Genomic DNA, 18,862 nt, shown 5'->3' with positions numbered 1-18,862 from the left:
AGTCCAGTGCAAAGCGTCGGATGTAGTGATGTAAAGCACATCACCACTGGACTCTAGAGCAGTGGAGACGCCTTCTCTGGACTGATGAATCAGGCTTTTCCATCTGGCAATCCAATGGACCAGTCTGGGTTTGAAGGTTGAAGGGAGAACGCTACACTTTGGACTGCATTGTGCTGAGTGTGAAATTTGGTGGAGGAGGAATTATGGTGTGGGGTTGTTTAGCAGGAGTTGGGCTTGGCTCCTCAGTTCCAGTGAAATGGACTTGTAATGCTCCAGGATACCAAAACATGTTGGACAATTCCATGCTCCCAACCTTGTGGGGACAGCTTATAGCGGATCCTTTCCTCTTCCAGCATGACTGTGTACCAGTGCACAAAGCAAGGCCCAAAAAGGCATGGATGACAAACTCTGGTGGGGATGAACTTGACTGGCCTGCACAGAATCCTGACCTGAACCCAATAGAACACCTTTGGGATGTATTAGAACGGAGACATCACTGTGTAACTCCGCCACTGGCTTTTGGAAGAATGGTGGACATTTCCTATAAACACACTCTGCAACCTTGTGGACAGCCTTCCCAGAAGACTTGAAGGTGTATTATCTGCAAAAGGTGGACTCACATCATGTTGAACCCTATGGGTTAGGAATGGCACTTCAAGTTCATATGTGAGTCAAGGCAGGTGGCCAAATACTTTTGGCAATATAGTGTCAATACACACATTTGCAGTAGAGCCTTTCAAGCTATGATTATGAAGAAATGTCTCATTGTCCCTCAACACTTATGTGTGGGGATTAGTGGACCCGGGTTCCAGTCCTGGCCTGTGCACGGCTCACACTGACGGAGGAGTCTGAATTATTTAACTCCCCTCACGAGTCGAGCAAACATTGTCGCCCCTTTCTATTGCCCCCGCGGAGTTTTGAGAAGCATTAATTTGATGTAGTCTGCATATTTCATGATGGCGCTACACTGACATGATCTAGGCAGGCAGCCGTCAAGGTTCCTTCAAACAGGAGGTCTGCTTCTGGGTTGTAAAGCGTGGGCCTTTTGGAAGAACGCAGTTAAGACAACTTCGCATATCTGATGCACTCTGTTTGGCGTCAAAATACATAATCAGTACACATTGAAGGCCACGTGTGAAGCAAGTTGATCATATGCTCAATTAGGCAACATAGGCATGCAATAAAAGAATGGCTTCTGTATGTCACAAGTTAAAGGGGAACATTATCACCAGACCTATGTAAGCGTCAATATATACCTTGATGGTGCAGAAAAAAGACCATATATTTTTTTAACCGATTTCCAAACTCTAAATGGGTGAATTTTGGCGAATTAAACGCCTTTCTGTTTACCGCTCTGGAGGCGATGACGTCAGAATGTGACGTTGCCGAGGTAACACACCCACCATTTTCATTTTCAACACATTGTAAACATTGGGTCTCAGCTCTGTTATTTTCCGTTTTTTCGACTATTTTTTGGAACCTTGGAGACATCATGCCTCGTCGGTGTGTTTTCGGAGGAGTGTAACAACACTAACAGGGAGGGATTCAAGTTGCACCACTGGCCCGAAAATGCGAAAGTGTCTGTTGCCAGACCCCCATTGAATGTACCAAAGTGTCTCCACATTTTACCGGCGATGACAGACATGGCACAGAGATGTATGGCTAACCTGCAGATGCATTTGCAACGATAAAGTCAACGAAATCACAAAGGTGAGTTTGTTGATGTTGACTTATGTGCTAATCAGACATATTTGGTCGCGGCGTGACTGCTAGCCAATCAATGCTAACATGCTATGCTAATCGATGCTAACATGATATTTACCGGCGGTGCTAAAGCAGACATGGCACAGAGATGTATGGATAATCTGCAGATGCATTTGCAACGATATTCAACGAAATCACAAAGGCGAGTTTTCTTGATGTTGACTGCCAGCTAATTGATGCTAACATGCTACGCTAATCGATGCTAACATGCTAATTACGGGCGGTACTAAAGCAGACATGGCACAGAGATGTATGGATAACCTGCAGATGCATTTGCAACTATATTACATTTCCTTCCACCCACATTTAATGCGAAAAAAACACTTACCAATCGACGGATTTAAGTTGCTCCAGTGTCACAAGATGCGAAAGTCCTGATCGTTTGGTCCGCACATTTTACCGGCGATGCTAACGCAGCTATTCGGCCATGCTATGGCTATGAATAGCGTCAATAGCTATTCGCTCAATAGCTTCAGTTTCTTCTTCAATACTTTCATACTCCAACCATCTGTTTCAATACATGCGTAATCTGTTGAATCGCTTAAACTGCTGAAATCCGAGTCTGAATCCGAGCTAATGTCGCTATATCTTGCTGTGGTATTCCCATTGTTTGTTTACATTGTCAGCACTGTGTGACGTCACAGGGAAATGGCTAGTGGTTTCGAAGATAGCGAAAATAAGGCACTTTAAAGCTATATTTAGGGATATTCCGAGACCGGTAAAATTTGGAAAAAAACATCAAAAAATACAACAAGCCACTGGGAACTAATTTGTATTGTTTTTAACCCTTTTGATATTGTGATAATGTTCCCCTTTAAGGCAGACTGCTAATGTCAGATTTCATTGAATGAAAGTGGCCTTTTAGCTACAAACCGCGTTTCCATATGAGTTGGGAAATTGTGTTAGATGTAAATATAAACGGAATACAATGATTTGCAAATCATTTTCAACTCATATTCAGTTGAATATGCTACAAAGACAACATATTTGATGTTCAAACTGATAAATATTTTTTTGTGCAAATAATTTGATGCCAGCAACATGTGACAAAGAAGTTGGGAAAGGTGCAATAAATACTGATAAAGTTGAGGAATGCTTATCAAACACTTATGTGGAACATCCCACAGGTGTGCAGGCTAATTGGGAACAGGTGGGTGCCATGATTGGGTATAAAAGCAGCTTGTATGAAATGCTGAGTAATTCACAAACAAGGATGGGGCGAGGGTCACCACTTTGTAAGCAAATTGCCGAATAGTTTTAGAACAACATTTCTCAACAAGCTATTGCAAGGAATTTAAGGATTTTACCATCTATGGTCTATAAAATCATTAAAAAGTTCAGAGAATCTGGAGAAATCCCTGCATGTAAGCGATGATGTTACAGACTTTTGATCCCTCAGGCGGTACTGCATCAAAAACTGACATCAGTGTGTAAAGGATATCACCACGTGAGCTCATGAACACTTCATAAAATCACTGTCAGTAACTACAGTTGGTCGCTACATCTGTAAGTGCAAGTTAAAACTCTACTATGCAAAGCCAAACCCATTTATCAACAATATCCTGAAATGCCGCCGGCTTGGCTGGGCCCGAGCTCACCTAAGATGGACTGATGCAAAGTAGAAAGGTGTTCTGTGGTCTGACGAGTCCATATTTCCAATTATATTTGGAAACAGAGGACGTGGTGTCCTCCAGAACAAAGAGGAAAATAACCATTCGGATTGTTATAGGCGCAAAGTTCAAAAGCCAGCATCTGTGATGGTATGGGGGTGTATTAGTGCCCAAGGCATGGATAACTTACACATCTGTGAAGGCACCATTAATGCTGAATGGTCCATACAGGTTTTGGAGCAACATATGTTGTCATCCAAGCAACGTTATCATAGACGCCCCTGCTTATTTCAGCAAGACAATTGTTACAACAGCGTGGCTTTTTTTAAAAACAGTGCGGGTACTTTCCTGGCCCGCCTGCAGTCCAGACCTGTCTCCCATCGAAAATGTGTGGCGCATTATGAAGCATGAAATAAGACAGCGGAGACCCCGGACTGTTGAACGACTGAAGCTCTACATAAAACAACAATGGGAAAGAATTCCACTTTCAAAGCTTCAACAATTAGTTTCCTCAGTTCCCAAACGTTTATTGAGTGTTGTTAAAAGAAAAGGTGATGTAACACAGTGGTGAACATGCCCTTTCCCAACTACTTTGGCATGTGTTGCAGCCATAAAATTCCAAGTTAATTATTATTTGCAAAAAAAAAACAAAGTTTATGAGTTTGAACATCAAATATCTTGTCTTTGTAGAGCATTCAACTGAATATGGGATGAAAATTAATTGCAAATCATTGTATTCTGTTTATATTTACATCTAACACAATTTCCCAACTCATATGGATATGAGGTTTGTATATTATACCTCAGGATATATATATATATATATATATATATATATATATATATATATATATATATATATATATATATATTTATATATATATATATATATATATATTTATATATATATATATATATATATATATATATATATTGTCAATGAGGGATTTTTAATCACTGCTATGCTGAAATTATAACTAATATTGATACTGTTGTTGATAATATTCAATTTTGTTTCACTACTTTTGGTTTGTTCTGTGTTGTGTTTGTGTCTCCTCTCAATTGCTCTATTTATTGCAGTTCTGAGTGTTGCTGGGTCAGGTTTGGTTTTGGAATTGGATTGCATTGTTATGGTATTGCTGTGTATTGGTTTATTGGATTGATAAAAAAAAAATAATAATTACCGGTAAAAAAATAAAATGTTTACAAAAAAAAAAGAGAATCGATTCTGAATCGCACAACGTGAGAATCCCGATTCATATTTGAATCGATTTTTCCCCACACCCCTAATATATATATATATATATATATACTTTTTTTAATCAATATTCCTTATTGATATTACCTGTATTCATCGGTACACTTATCGGTACTATATCCTATTGGTGTAAATACAGTTTGAATTCATTAATATTTTTATTTGATTTTATTCACTCACATCATCAGGCGCGTTAAAAAAAGGTATCAGTATTTTTCAAAGGCAGTATAGTACCTTTTATTAATTCATTAGTACTGCACTACTTTACTGGTACAACCCAAACTTGCACAATATTAAACATTTGTAATTTGGGATCTTAGTAGATCAAGCCCTATGTGTATCAGTCAAGTCTCAGTAGCATGCCTGTATAAGTCGCCCAAAGGTGTGGACAGTCTGCTCTGTCTTCTCCCATGACACCCTGGAGGCACCTGGAGCACCGATAGCTTCCTCGGGCCCACAGTTGGTGATCTAGTTTTACAGGCTAAACCATATGGGATGCTTCTATTATTCATCATCTGGGAGATGGCAGTCATGGAGCCTGTGATGAGGATGAGCAGTATCAGGTGCACGTGCCACTTCCTGCTTTCCAGACTGGAAAAATGTTCACGCACGGTTATATTTTTGTTTTGATGGACGCCAAGAGCTGCTTGTGAATGACAATCTAATAATGTTTGTGCTAAAGCAGTTATCGCCGAAACCTGAGAGCGTCAGAGATAAGATGAGGAGGACCTGGACCGAAGGAGGAAGGGAGGGAAGGAGCTACTTCAGGACAAAATGAAATGAGGAGAAAAGCGACAGGTAGTAATGGCATACTTGCCAACCTTGAGACCTCCGAGGCGTGGTTGGGTTGGGGGGCGTGGTTAAGAAGGGAGGAATATATTTACATCTACAATTCACCAACTCGAGTATTTCATATATATTTCATATATATATATATATATATATATATATGTATGAAATACTTAACTTTCAGTGAATTCTAGCTATATATATTTATTTTATTATATATATAAATAAAATAAATAGTTGAATTTCAGACGGCACCTATCATATACAGTGTAATAAAAACACAGTTGTTTTACTAACTGTACTGTGCTTTCTGGTTACTAAAAAAAAACAAAAATAACACTTACCTTTCACTATTTGAGTAACCTTTGTTCTGCCATCTATTTCTTCATTTTGCTTGTCGACGGTGTAATATATTGGGTTGGAGTCAATAACCAGGCGAGGTGATGGAGTTACGTCTCTTCACTGTGGGCTAAGGTCGGAACAGACTACCTCATTTGCCGTCAGGTGCCCAACACCACGTAAATCGTTGGCCAATCAAAAAGCAACCCCATAACGCTATAGCCAACATTCACCAGGAGATGGCAATAGACAACATAGAATCACTCTATTACAGACGGCGTCGCCATGGCTGTAACTTCCTCGTTCTTCTGATTCGTCCCCTTGTGTGTGAAGTTTTTTATTCAAATCCGTGGATGTTGTAACGTGATTGGGCGTGGCCTCCAGCTCCAGCTAAATTTTGGGAGAAAATTTCTTTCGGGAGGTTTTCGGGAGAGGCGCTGAATTTCGGGAGTCTCCCGGAAAATCCAGAACGGTTGGCAAGTATGCGTAATGGAGAGATGGATGAGACGGGAACAAGGAGATCAGTGAACAGATCAGAGAACATCCATTCATCCATCTTCTTTCGCTTAGCCGGTGTCGGGTTTGGGGGCATCAACCTAAGCAGAGAAGCCCAGACTTGCCTCTTCCCAGCTACTTAGTCCAGCTCTTCCCAGGGCATCCCAAGGCGTTCCCAGGCCGGCCGCGAGACATAGTCTTCCCAACATGTCCTGGGTCTTTGCCGTGGTCTCCAACTGGTCGGACGCACCCTAAACACCTCACCAGGGAGGCGATCGTGGGGCATCCTGACCAGACGCCTGATCCACCTCATCGCAGCGCCTTCACTCTTAAGCTCCTTCCCGTGAAAGAACTTCTCACCCTATCTCCAAGGGAGAGCTCCACCACCCAACGGAGAAAACTCATTTCGGCCGTGATCTTGTTCTTTCGGTCATAACCCAAAGCTCATGACCATAGGTCAGGATGGGAACTTAGATCGGCTGGTAAATTGAGAGTTTTGCCTTTCGACTTCGCTCCTTCTTCACCACAACGAACGGATGCATGGTCAGCATCACTGCACCGATCCGCCTCTCAATCTCACCATCCACTTTTCCCTCACTCGTGGACTAGACTCTGACATACTTGAACTTCTCCCCAATCTGGAGATGGCACTCCACCCTTTTCCGTCCAAGAACACATGGACTCGGACTTTGAAGTGCTGATTTTTATTCCAGTGATGCGGACACGGTTGTTACTGGATGCTTTCCAATATGCTTATGCCTACTTTGTATGTGTAAAGGGGAACATTATCACAATTTCATAAGGGTTAAAACCAATAAAAATCAGTTCCCTATGGCTTATTTTATTTTTCAAAGTTTTTTTCAAAATTTTACCCATGATGGAATATCCTGAAAAAAGGCTTTAAAGTGCCTGATTTTCGCTATCTGTAAAACCAGCCGTCCATTTTCCTGTGACGTCACTGCGTGACGCCAATACTAACATGGCAGATAGAACAGAAAGATAAAGCGACATTAGCTCGAATTCAGCCTCGGATTTTAGGGTTTAAGCGGTTCAACAGATTACGCATGTATTGAGATGGATGGTTGGAGTGTGGAGGCAGATAGCGAAAACGAAATTGAAGAAGAAACTGAAGCTTTTGAGCCATGTCACGGCGGACAAAGGCAACGCGTACGTATTCGGCGATTGCCTTCTAACCAACGATTGCATCTTTTGACCACTGGAGCAACTTAAATCTGTCGATTGGTAAGTGTTTGTTTGGCATTAAATGTGGGTGGAGGGAAAGGCTGGATGCAAATATAGCAACAAATGTACGTACAGGTAGCCTAAATAGCATGTTAGCATCAATTAGCTGGCAGTCATGCCGTGACCAAATATGTCTGATTAGCACATAAGTCAATAACATCAACTAAACTCACATTTGTGATTTCGTTGACTTTATTGTTGGAAATGCATCTGCTTTGAGTGTCGCAGGATATCCACACATCTCTGTCGTATCATCGCTATCGTCGGTAAAATGCGCAGAACAAACAAGGGACTTTCGCATCTTTCGACCACTGGTGCAACTTGAATCCGTCGATTGGTATGTGTTTGTTTGGCATTAAATGTGGGTGGAGGGAAAGGCTGGATGCAAATATAGCTACAAATGAGGCATATTGATGCAATATGTACATACAGCTAGCCTAAATAGCATGTTAGCATCGATTAGCATGCCGTGCTAATCGATGCACACGCCACGTAAGTCAACTTGAATCCGTCCCTGATCGTGTTGTTACACCCTCCGACAACACACCGACGAGGCATGATGTCTCCAAGGTACGGAAAACAGTCAAAACAACGGAAAATAACAGAGCTGATTTGACTTACTGTGTGTAATGTGTTTGAGAAAAAAATGGTGGATTGCTTCCCGTTGTAACGTCACGGGTGAAAGGTCATCGCTCCGACAGCGAACAATTGAAAGGCGTTTCAATCGCCAAATTCACCCTTTTAGAGTTCGGAAATCGGTTAAAAAAAACATATGGTCTTTTTTTCTGCAACATCAAGGTATATATTGACGCTTACGTAGATCTGGTGATAATGTTCCCCTTTAAGTAAGATGCAAGTATAATTATTTGATACTTGTTTATATTGTCAAATGTGCTGTTTTACACAAGGATAATCAAAAAGGAATTGAGAATCGTCAGTATCGTTATCAATTCCCATCGTTAGTCATGATGCAGTAAGTAGGATGATGCGGACACGTTTGTTACTGGATGCTTTTTAATACGCTTATGCCTTGGAGACTTTGTATGTGTAAGGGATACGCAACTGTAATTATTTGATACTTGTTTATATTGACAAATGTGCTGTTTTACACAAGGAGAATCAAAAATGGATTCCGATTCGTCAAAATCGTATCAATTCCCATCCTTAGTCATGATGCAGTAAGTAGGATGATGCGGACACGTTTGTTACTGGATGCTTTCCAATACGCTTATGCCTTGGAGACTCTGTATGTGTAAGTGATACGCAACTGTAATTATTTGATACTTGTTTATATTGACAAATGTGCTGTTTTACACAAGAAGAATCAAAAATGGATTCAGATTCGTCAAAATCGTGTCAATTCCTATCATTAGTCATGATTCAGTAAGTAGGATGATGCGGACACGTTTGTTACTGGATGCTTTTTAATACGCTTATGCCTTGGAGACTTTGTATGTGAAAGTGATACGCAACTGTAATTATTTGATACTTATTTATATTGACAAATGTGATGTTTTATACAAGGAAACGTATTACGTATGTCTAGCTTATCTGCTGTAGTGTGCTTAGCTGTTGTGTAGCTGCTCGTAACCATCTTTCCTTTTTTTTTTAAATTACTTGGCCCAAAAAATTAGGAAAAGGAGAAATTTGAAGATGTTACACTGCTTATATTGGAGATTTTGAATGCAAGCTGAAATCATCCGGTACTTGTTTTGTTTTTTGCTGATATCGGACCGATATCAGTATCACCCCTATATCAAACAGATTAATTATATGCCACATTTAGCACAAGACGTGTTAATTTTTTTTTTTCTCCATCCGTCATCTTGTCGTTGATGGTTTAGTAGAAGACGACATCACATATGTCACAGCCTCCAATCAGACGTCGGTATCATTTCACACGTCAAGTATCCGTGAGTGATGTCACCTCACACTCCCGCTCGGAGCCTCAACATTCCCAAAATGTTTCACTCTTATCTCCGTGAGATTTTTTTGGAACCTCGCTCGCATGGAATTAATGAATAATGGAAGTTAAATCGGAGAAACGGTTCTCACAATACGAAGATCCTGCAGTCCTGGGTTCAAATCCAGGCTCGGGATCTTTCTGTGTGGAGTTTGCATGTTCTCCCCGTGAATGCGTGGGTTCCCTCCGGGTACTCCGGCTTCCTCCCACTTCCAAAGACATGCACCTGGGGATAGGTTGATTGGCAACACTAAATTGGCCCTAGTGTGTGAATGTGAGTGTGAATGTTGTCTGTCTATCTGTGTTGGCCCTGCGATGAGGTGGCGACTTGTCCAGGGTGTACCCCGCCTTCCGCCCGATTGTAGCTGAGATAGGCGCCAGCGCCCCCCGCGACCCCAAAAGGGAATAAGCGGTAGAAAATGGATGGATGGATGGTTATCAATGATGGAAAAAGATCAGGCAAAGAAAGACCCGAGCGAAACGTGCCTGGGTGAGTTAAGGGCGGGAAGTGGCTGGGAGGATGCGGAGCGGCGAAGGCGTGCAGGACGGGCGTGGCAATGGCGGGCGTGAGCCCAGGATAATCCTTGTATCCCATTGATCCCATTGTCTGCCGCTTCCAAGGCACTTATTGTCATCTGCAGCCACATGAAAGGCAGTTAATGAGGGCAGAAGAGCTTTGGAGTGTCTCAGCACAGTCGGGGGAATGCAGATAAGAACAGAAGACGGCAAGAACGGTCACGACTGTACGGAGGGAAAGTTTGCTCCTGGGGGCAAAGAAAGTATAATTTGAGATAATGGACAGGCAGCTTGCGAATCCACTGCTTTCTTCCGATGCTCTTATATCATGGGTGTTAAACTCTGGCCCGCGGGCCAAATTTGGCTCACCTTCTAATTTAATTTGGCCCTTGAGGCAACATCAAATTACATTAGAGCTGGCCCGCCGGTATTATAACACCGCATTCACCGCTAATACTCATACTTACCAACCCTCCCGATTTTCCTGGGAGACTCCCAAATTTCAGTGCCCTTGCCGAAAATCACCCGGGGCAACCATTCTCCCGAATTTCTCTCGATTTCCACCCAAACAACATCATTGGGGACGTGCCTTAAAGGCACTTCGTTCAACGTCCTCTACAACCTGTCGTCCCGTCCGCTTTTTCTCCATACAAACATTGTTTCGGCCCAGTCACATACTATATGCGGACTTTACACACAAACAAGTGAATGCAAGGCATACTTAGTCAACCGCCATACAGGTCACACTGAGGGTGGCCGTATAAACAACTTTAACACGGTTACAAATATTCGCTATGCTGTGAACCCACACCAAAAAAGAATGACAACCACATTAAGGGAGAACATCCGCACCATAACCCAACATAAACACAACAGAACAAATACCCAGAATCCCTTGCAGCACTAACTCTTCCGGGATGCTACAATATTTGAAAATCGATTTTGCACATCACTATAAAGTTATACAAGCCTTGCTCGTTCAATATTCAATGCAAAACTTGTTTGGGTCCCTATTAAAAGGTTCATTTGTTCAACCTTGGCCCCCTTAAACTTTGTTCAGTTTAAAATTTTGGCCCACTCTGTATTTGAGTTTGACTTTGACACCGCTGCTCTTAGAGCAGTGTTTTTCCACCACTTTGCAGATACAGTCTGGTGTGCCGTCTAATTTCATCTATTTGGGTTGAAAATATTTTCAGCAAACAAATAATTATAGTCTGCAAATGATGTGTTGTTGTTGTGTGTCGGTGCTGTCTAGAGTTTGGCAGATTAACCGTGTAATACTCTTACATATCAGTAGGTGGCAGCCGGTAGCTAGTTGCTTTGTAGATATCGGAAACAGCGGTAGGCAGTGTGCAGGTAAAATTATGTCAAATGCTTAAACCAACAAAAACAAAAGGTGAGTGCCCCTAAGAAAAGGCGTTAAAGCTTAGGGAAGGCTATACAGACCGAACTGGTGTGATAGCAAAATTACTTATACTCGTTTAAATAGATGATGTTCTTTAAACTGTGTACCAAAAGTTGTTTATTGGGCTCAGGAATGTGAGACTTAGCAAGAGATCTCTTAACTGTTCAAGCTCTGTCTTCTGTGTCTTTGATGTGACCTGTGGACTTTAGTTGACCTGGGCATGTGTGTTTTCTCTCCCTGGCACCCCCCAGTGCTAAACAGTTGCCCTTTCCTGAGTGACCCCCCCCTTCTGGGCAAACGACACCCTCTCCTTCTTCACAGGACTTGGGTATTCATTCCACTGGTGTACTGTATGTAAATGAGCATGGAGGGTGGGACTTCTGAGAATGTATAATTGTCATGACTTATCCTAAAAGGGCGAGAACAAGCTGGAACGAACGAATGTGTCGTTCTGGTTTGGTCTCGCTTTGCAAAGCTTGTTATTTGTTTGATACTTTAATAAATCATTTTATAGTTATTTGTCACTAAAGCATCATCTTTAAGAAATTTCCATGACACTGGCTACAAAGTAAACAAAAACAGAATGCTGGACGACAGCAAAGACTTACTGTGGAGCAAAGACAGCGTCCACAATGTAGATCCGAATATGGTAAATGATTAATGGGTTGTACTGTGGCGCAGTGGGAGAGTGGCCGTGCACAACCCAGGGGTCCCTGGTTCAATCCCCACCTAGTACCAACCTCGTCACGTCCGTTGTGTCCTGAGCAAGACGCTTCACCCTTGCTCCTGATGGGTGCTGGTTAGCGCCTTGCATAGCAGCTCCCTCCATCAGTGTGTGAATGTGTTTGTGCATGGGTAAATGTGGAAGTAGTGCGTTGAGTACTTTGAAGGTAGAAAAGCGCTATACAAGTACAACCCATTTATCATTATTTATTTATTTACTTGTATAGCGCTTTTCTACCTTTTTAAGGAACTCATAGCGATTTGACACTATTTCCACATTCACCCATTTACACACACACATTCACAAACTGATGGCATGACAATCAACAATGTCCCCACAAAGAAGGATTAAAAACAAGTGAAATATCCTTGATTGCTAAAACAAAGTAGATACGGGGAAATATCGCTCAAATGGAGACATTAAACTGCTACATGAAAATACCAGAAAAAGAGAAAAAGCCACCAAAATAGGAGCGCTAGACAAGAAGTAAAAAACGACGCACAGGAAAACAGCAATAAAGTAAAATAAGTCAGGGTGTGATGTGACAGGTGGTGACAGTACACCTACTTTGAGACAAGAGCTATAGTCATGCATGCTGGCTTATGCTTTAAAGTCATATCGATCAATTGCGACAATTACTTTTTCCTGTACCCTAAGATTTTTTTGTTCGAATAAAGCCAACAATGCCATTTCTTGTGGTGCCCTTTATCTAGAAAAGTATTGAAATACATTTTAGTATGGAGACAACATGTATAAATCAGAGTTGACGAAGGGTTTGATCTTGCTTTGGTTTCTGGCTGAGACCAGGAATCTTGGGCTGGAAAAGCACCGTCTTAGGAAAAAAAAAAAAAAAGTTATATTCAAATCAAGTAACATGCCGTTTTGGGTGTGTTCATTTGCTTTTTGTGTGAAAGGCATCGTCGTTTCCATGGCAGCGACACTGACAATCGTCTCCTCGTGAGCTTGAAAGCTCATCTCTGAAGAAACTAATTTATATGGTAATTCTTGCAATATTGCTTACTCTGTGCCATTTTGAGTTGCCAGGTGACAAAATGATCAAAAACACATCACATTACTCCAAGTTGTTGTTGCTAAGAATATATGGAGATGCGTTTGACCCCGCGGCGGCTATTTTGCATCAGGCGGCTATATGAGGCTCTCGCTATGGCAACCGCGTCAGCAACATGTCCATTCAGGTACCGCCCGGACGTCACGGATTATATTGTCAGGCGTCGGTTGAGGCGGTGTGTCAATTCCCACTCTCTCAAGACAGACTGACTGTGACGTCCGTGCGTCACCGCGCTAAATCTGCCACACCATCTCGCACAAAAGGTCATGTAGTGGAAGTCAAACGTCCACTGCAGAGGGCGCTATTGTTGCCAACGCCAGGTGAGGTGTTTATTAGGGCTGCAAATCATTGGGTGTCCCACGATTCGATTCAATATCGATGCTTGGGGTCGCGTTTCGATTATATATCGATTTTTTTCGATTCAACGCGATTCTCGATTCAAAAACGATATTTTTCCGATTCTGTATTAGGATAGGATTTCAGCAGGATCTACCCCAGTCTGCTGACATGCAAGCAAAAAAAGCTTTTATAATTGTAAAGGACAATGTTTTATCAACTGATTGCAATAATGTAAATTTGTTTTAACTATTAAACGAACCAAAAATATGACTTATTTTATCTTTGGGAAAACATTGGACACAGTGTGTTGTCAAGCTTATGAGATGCGATGCAAGTGTAAGCCACTGTGACACTATTGTTCTTTTATTTTTACTTTTTATAAATGTCTAATGATAATGTCAATGAGGGATTTTTAATCACTGCTATGCTGAAATTATAACTAATATTGATACTGTTGTTGATAATATTCATTTTTGTTTCTCTACTTTTGGTTTGTTCTGTGTTGTGTTTGTGTCTCCTCTCAATTGCTCATTTTATTGCAGTTTTGAGTGTTGCTGGGTCAGGTTTGGTTTTGGAATTGGATTGCCTAAATATGGTATTTTTGTAGAGTGGTTTGTTGGATTGATTAAAAAAAATCGCACAACTTGAGAATCGCGATTCAATAATAATAATAATAATACCTGGGATTTATATAGCGCTTTTCTAAATACCCAAAGTCGCTTTACATGTGTGTGTGTGTGTGTGTGGGGGAGGAGGGAGGATAAAAAAAAAAGCGTTATTAGAAAAGAATACTAAGATAAGCAAGCAAGAAAATAAAAAATCAAAAAATAATAAAGAAACAACTAAAAGATTCAAATTCGGATCGATTTTTTCCCACACCGCTAGTGTTTATTATATACAGGTGCATGACTCTTTGTCCCCTTTCCTTTCAGATGTTTTGCTGCAGTTTTACGTCGAATCCATCCATCCATCCATCCATCCATCTTCTTCCGCTTATCCGAGGTCAGGTCGCGGGGGCAGCAGCCTAAGCAGGGAAGCCCAGACTTCCCTCTCTCCAGTCACTTCTTCCAGCTCTTCCCGGGGGATCCCGAGGCGTTCCCAGGCCAGCCGGGAGACATAGTCTTCCCAACGTGTCCTGGGTCTTCCCCTGTGGCCTCCTACCGGTCAGACACCTCCTTAGGGAGGCGTTCGGGTGGCATTCTCACCAGATGCCCGAACCACCTCATCTGGCTCTTCTTCATGTGGAGGAGAGGCGGCTTTACTTTGAGTTCCTCCCGGATGGCAGAGCTTCTCACCCTATCTCTAAGGGAGAGACCCGCCACCCGGCAGAGGAAACTCATTTCAGCCGCTTGTACCTGTGATCTTGGACTCTCACACTATTATGTGAGCTCCACTATGGACTGGACTCTCACTATTAGGTTAGCTCCACTATGGACTGGATTTTCACTATTATGCTAGATCCACTATTGACTGGACTCTCCCATTATTATGTTAGATGCACTATGGACTGGATTCTCACACTATTATGTTAGATCCACTATGGACTGGACTCTCGCACTATTATGCTAGATCCACTATGGACTGGACTCTCACTATTATGTTAGATCCACTATGGACTTGACTCTCACTATTATGTTAGATCCACTATGGATTGGACTCTCTCACTATTATGTGAGCTCCACTATGGACTGGACTCTCACTATTAGGTTAGCTCCACTATGGACTGGATTTTCACTATTATGCTAGATCCACTATTGACTGGACTCTCCCATTATTATGTTAGATGCACTATGGACTGGATTCTCACACTATTATGTTAGATCCACTATGGACTGGACTCTCGCACTATTATGCTAGATCCACTATGGACTGGACTCTCACTATTATGTTAGATCCACTATGGACTTGACTCTCACTATTATGTTAGATCCACTATGGACTGGACTCTCAAACTATTATGTTAGACCCACTATGGACTGGACTCTCACACTGTTATGTAAGATTCACTATGGACTGGACTCTCAAACTATTATGTTAAATTCACTATGGACTGGACTCTCACTATCATGTTGGATCCACTATGGACTGGACTCTCACTATTATGTTAGATCCACTATGGTCATAACCCAAAGCTCATGACCATAGGTGAGGATGGGAACAAAGATCGACTGGTAAATTGAGAGCTTTGCCTTCCGGCTCAGCGCCTTCTTCACCACAACGGATCGGTACAGCGTCCGCATTACTGAAGACACCTACTGTGGACCTCACCATCCACTCTTCCCTCACTCGTGAACAAGACTCCGAGGAACTTGAACTTCACCACTTGGGGCAGGGTCTCCTCCTCAACCCGAAGATGGCACTCCACCCTTTTCCTAACGAGAACCATGGACTCGGATTTAGAGGTGCTAATTGGATCCAAAGAACACAATATGGATTCTTATGGCAAGCAGAGGTGGGTGAAGTATCTTGTTGATTGTATTGCACCGTATGTCCCGGCAACAAATCTGCATCTAATTAGTGATTCCCAGAGCCCCCAAAAAACTCTGCAGGCTATTGAGCGTTTTCTATTGGGGCTCCAGTACTCTAGAATGTTCTACAGGTAACAGTTAGAGATGCTGACTCAGTAGAAGCATTTAAGTCCCATCTTAAAACTCATTTGTATACTCTTGTCTTTAAAAAGACATCTTTTTTAGACCAGTTGATCTGATGTCTCTTTTCTTTTCTGGGGGCACAGATTCGGTGACTATAGATGAATCGCTAGCTGTCCAATTTCGGGACCCAGGTTGGACCACTCATCCGTACATCTGTTGGGGACGTCTCTGTGCTGCTGACCTGTCTCCACTCAAGATCATCTCCTGTTCGCCCCACTATGGGCTAGACTCTCACACTATTATGTCAGATCCACAATGAACTGGACTCTCTCACTATTATGTTAGATCCACTATGAACTGGACTCACTATTATGTTATATCCACTATGGACTGGACTCTCACTATTATGTTAGATCCACTATGGACTGGACTCTCACTATTATGTTAGATCCACTATGGACTTGACTCTCACTATTATGTTAGATCCACTATGGACTAGACTCTCACAATATTATGTTGGATCCACTATGGACTGAACTCTCACTATTATGTTAGATCCACTATGGACTTGACTCTCACTATTATGTTAGATCCACTATGGGCTAGACTCTCACACTATTATGTCAGATCCACAATGAACTGGACTCTCTCACTATTATGTTAGATCCACTATGGACTGGACTCACTATTATGTTAGATCCACTATGGACTGGACTCTCACTATTATGTTAGATCCACTATGGACTGGACTCTCACTATTATGTTAGATCCACTATGGACTTGACTCTCACTATTATGTTAGATCCACTATGGACTAGACTCTCACAATATTATGTTGGATCCACCATGGACTGAACTCTCACTATTATGTTAGATCCACTATGGACTTGACTCTCACTATTATGTTAGATCCACTATGGACTGGACAGACACTATTATGTTAGATCCACTATGGACTTGACTCTCACTATTATGTTAGATCCACTATGGACTAGAGTAGACTCTCACAATATTATGTTGGATCCACTATGGACTGAACTCTCACTATTATGTTAGATCCACTATGGACTGGACTCTCACAATATTATGTTGGATCCACTATGGACTGAACTCTCACTATTATGTTAGATCCACTATGGACTTGACTCTCACTATTATGTTAGATCCACTATGGACTGGACTGTCACTATTATGTTAGATCCACTATGGACTTGACTCTCACTATTATGTTAGATCCACTATGGACTAGACTCTCACAATATTATGTTGGATCCACTATGGACTGAACTCTCACTATTATGTTAGATCCACTATGGACTTGACTCTCACTATTATGTTAGATCCACTATGGACTGGACTGTCACTATTATGTTAGATCCACTATGGACTTGACTCTCACTATTATGTTAGATCCACTATGGACTAGAGTAGACTCTCACAATATTATGTTGGATCCACTATGGACTGGACTCTCACTATCATGTTAGATCCACTATGGACTGGACTCTCACAATATTATGTTGGATCCACTATGGACTGAACCCTCACTATTATGTTAGATCCACTATGGACTTGACTCTCACTATTATGTTAGATCCACTATGGACTGGACTGTCACTATTATGTTAGATCCACTATGGACTTGACTCTCACTATTATGTTAGATCCACCATGGACTAGAGTAGACTCTCACAATATTATGTTGGATCCACTATGGACTGAACTCTCACTATTATGTTAGATCCACTATGGACTGGACTCTCACACTATTATGTGAGCTCCACTATGGACTGGACTCTCACTATTATGCTAGATCCACTATTGACTGGACTCTCCCACTATTATGTTAGATCCACTATGGACTGGACTCTCACGCTGTTATGTTAGATCCACTATGGACTGGACTCTCACTATTATGCTAGATCCACTATTGACTGGACTCTCCCACTATTATGTTAGATCCACTACGGACTGGACTCTCACACTATTATGTTAGATCCACTATGGACTGAACTCTCACTATTATGTTAGATCCACTATGGACTGGACTCTCACTATTATGTTAGATCCACTATGGACTGGTCTCACACTATTATGTTCGATCCACTATGGACTGGACTCTCACACTATTATGTTAGATCCACTATGGACTTGACTCTCACTATTATGTTAGATCCACTACGGACTAGACTCTCACAATATTATGTTAGAACCACTATGAACTGGACTGTCACTATTATGTTAGATCCACTATGGACTGGACTCTCACAATATTATGTTAGATCCACTATGGACTGGACTCTCACACTTTTATGTTAAATCCACTATGGTCTGGACTCTCACACTATTATGTTAGATCTACTATGGACTGAACTCTCACACTATTATGTTAGATCAACTTTGGACTGGACTCTCACACTATTATGTAAGATCCAGTATGGACTGGACTCTCACAATTTTATTCTAGATCCACTCGACGTCCACTGCACTGTTCGCACGCGGACATGGATAAGGTTTTGGTTTGATTTAACTTGGATTGCAAACGGGGCCTTAGAGAACCCACACAGTCAGACGGGAAACATGCAAACTACGTAAAAAGACCCTTAGCCTCGGACTCTAACCCAGGACCTTCTCACTGTGAGGCTCGAGCGCTAACCACTGCTCCACTGCGTCTATTATCTGCAAAATGTCTTTGTTACCGAGACATGAGAGCGGTACATGGGGATCTTAACTTCAACGTATTTGTACAACCTTTCAC

At 41.8% G+C, this 18,862-nt stretch overlaps 1 protein-coding gene and 1 long non-coding RNA gene across 4 annotated transcripts in view; one reads left to right on the top strand and one right to left on the bottom strand.

Moving 5' to 3' along the window:
* LOC133540035 (uncharacterized) overlaps positions 1 to 15,959 on the top strand; it is a 119,800-nt gene extending 103,841 nt beyond the window's left edge. The window contains exon 5 of the long non-coding RNA XR_009803529.1: positions 14,446 to 15,959. This is a non-coding gene — a long non-coding RNA (uncharacterized LOC133540035). The remainder of the gene's footprint in view (positions 1 to 14,445) is intronic.
* Positions 1 to 18,862, bottom strand: part of dlgap3 (discs, large (Drosophila) homolog-associated protein 3) — a 364,153-nt gene that overhangs the window by 125,898 nt on the left and 219,393 nt on the right. The window lies entirely within an intron of this gene.

The sequence above is a fragment of the Nerophis ophidion genome, linkage group LG21 (assembly GCF_033978795.1).
Source record: "Nerophis ophidion isolate RoL-2023_Sa linkage group LG21, RoL_Noph_v1.0, whole genome shotgun sequence".
Taxonomy (NCBI): domain Eukaryota; kingdom Metazoa; phylum Chordata; class Actinopteri; order Syngnathiformes; family Syngnathidae; genus Nerophis; species Nerophis ophidion.
The sequence above is the reverse complement of the archived record's forward strand: the minus strand, read 5'-3'. Positions and strand labels throughout refer to the sequence as shown.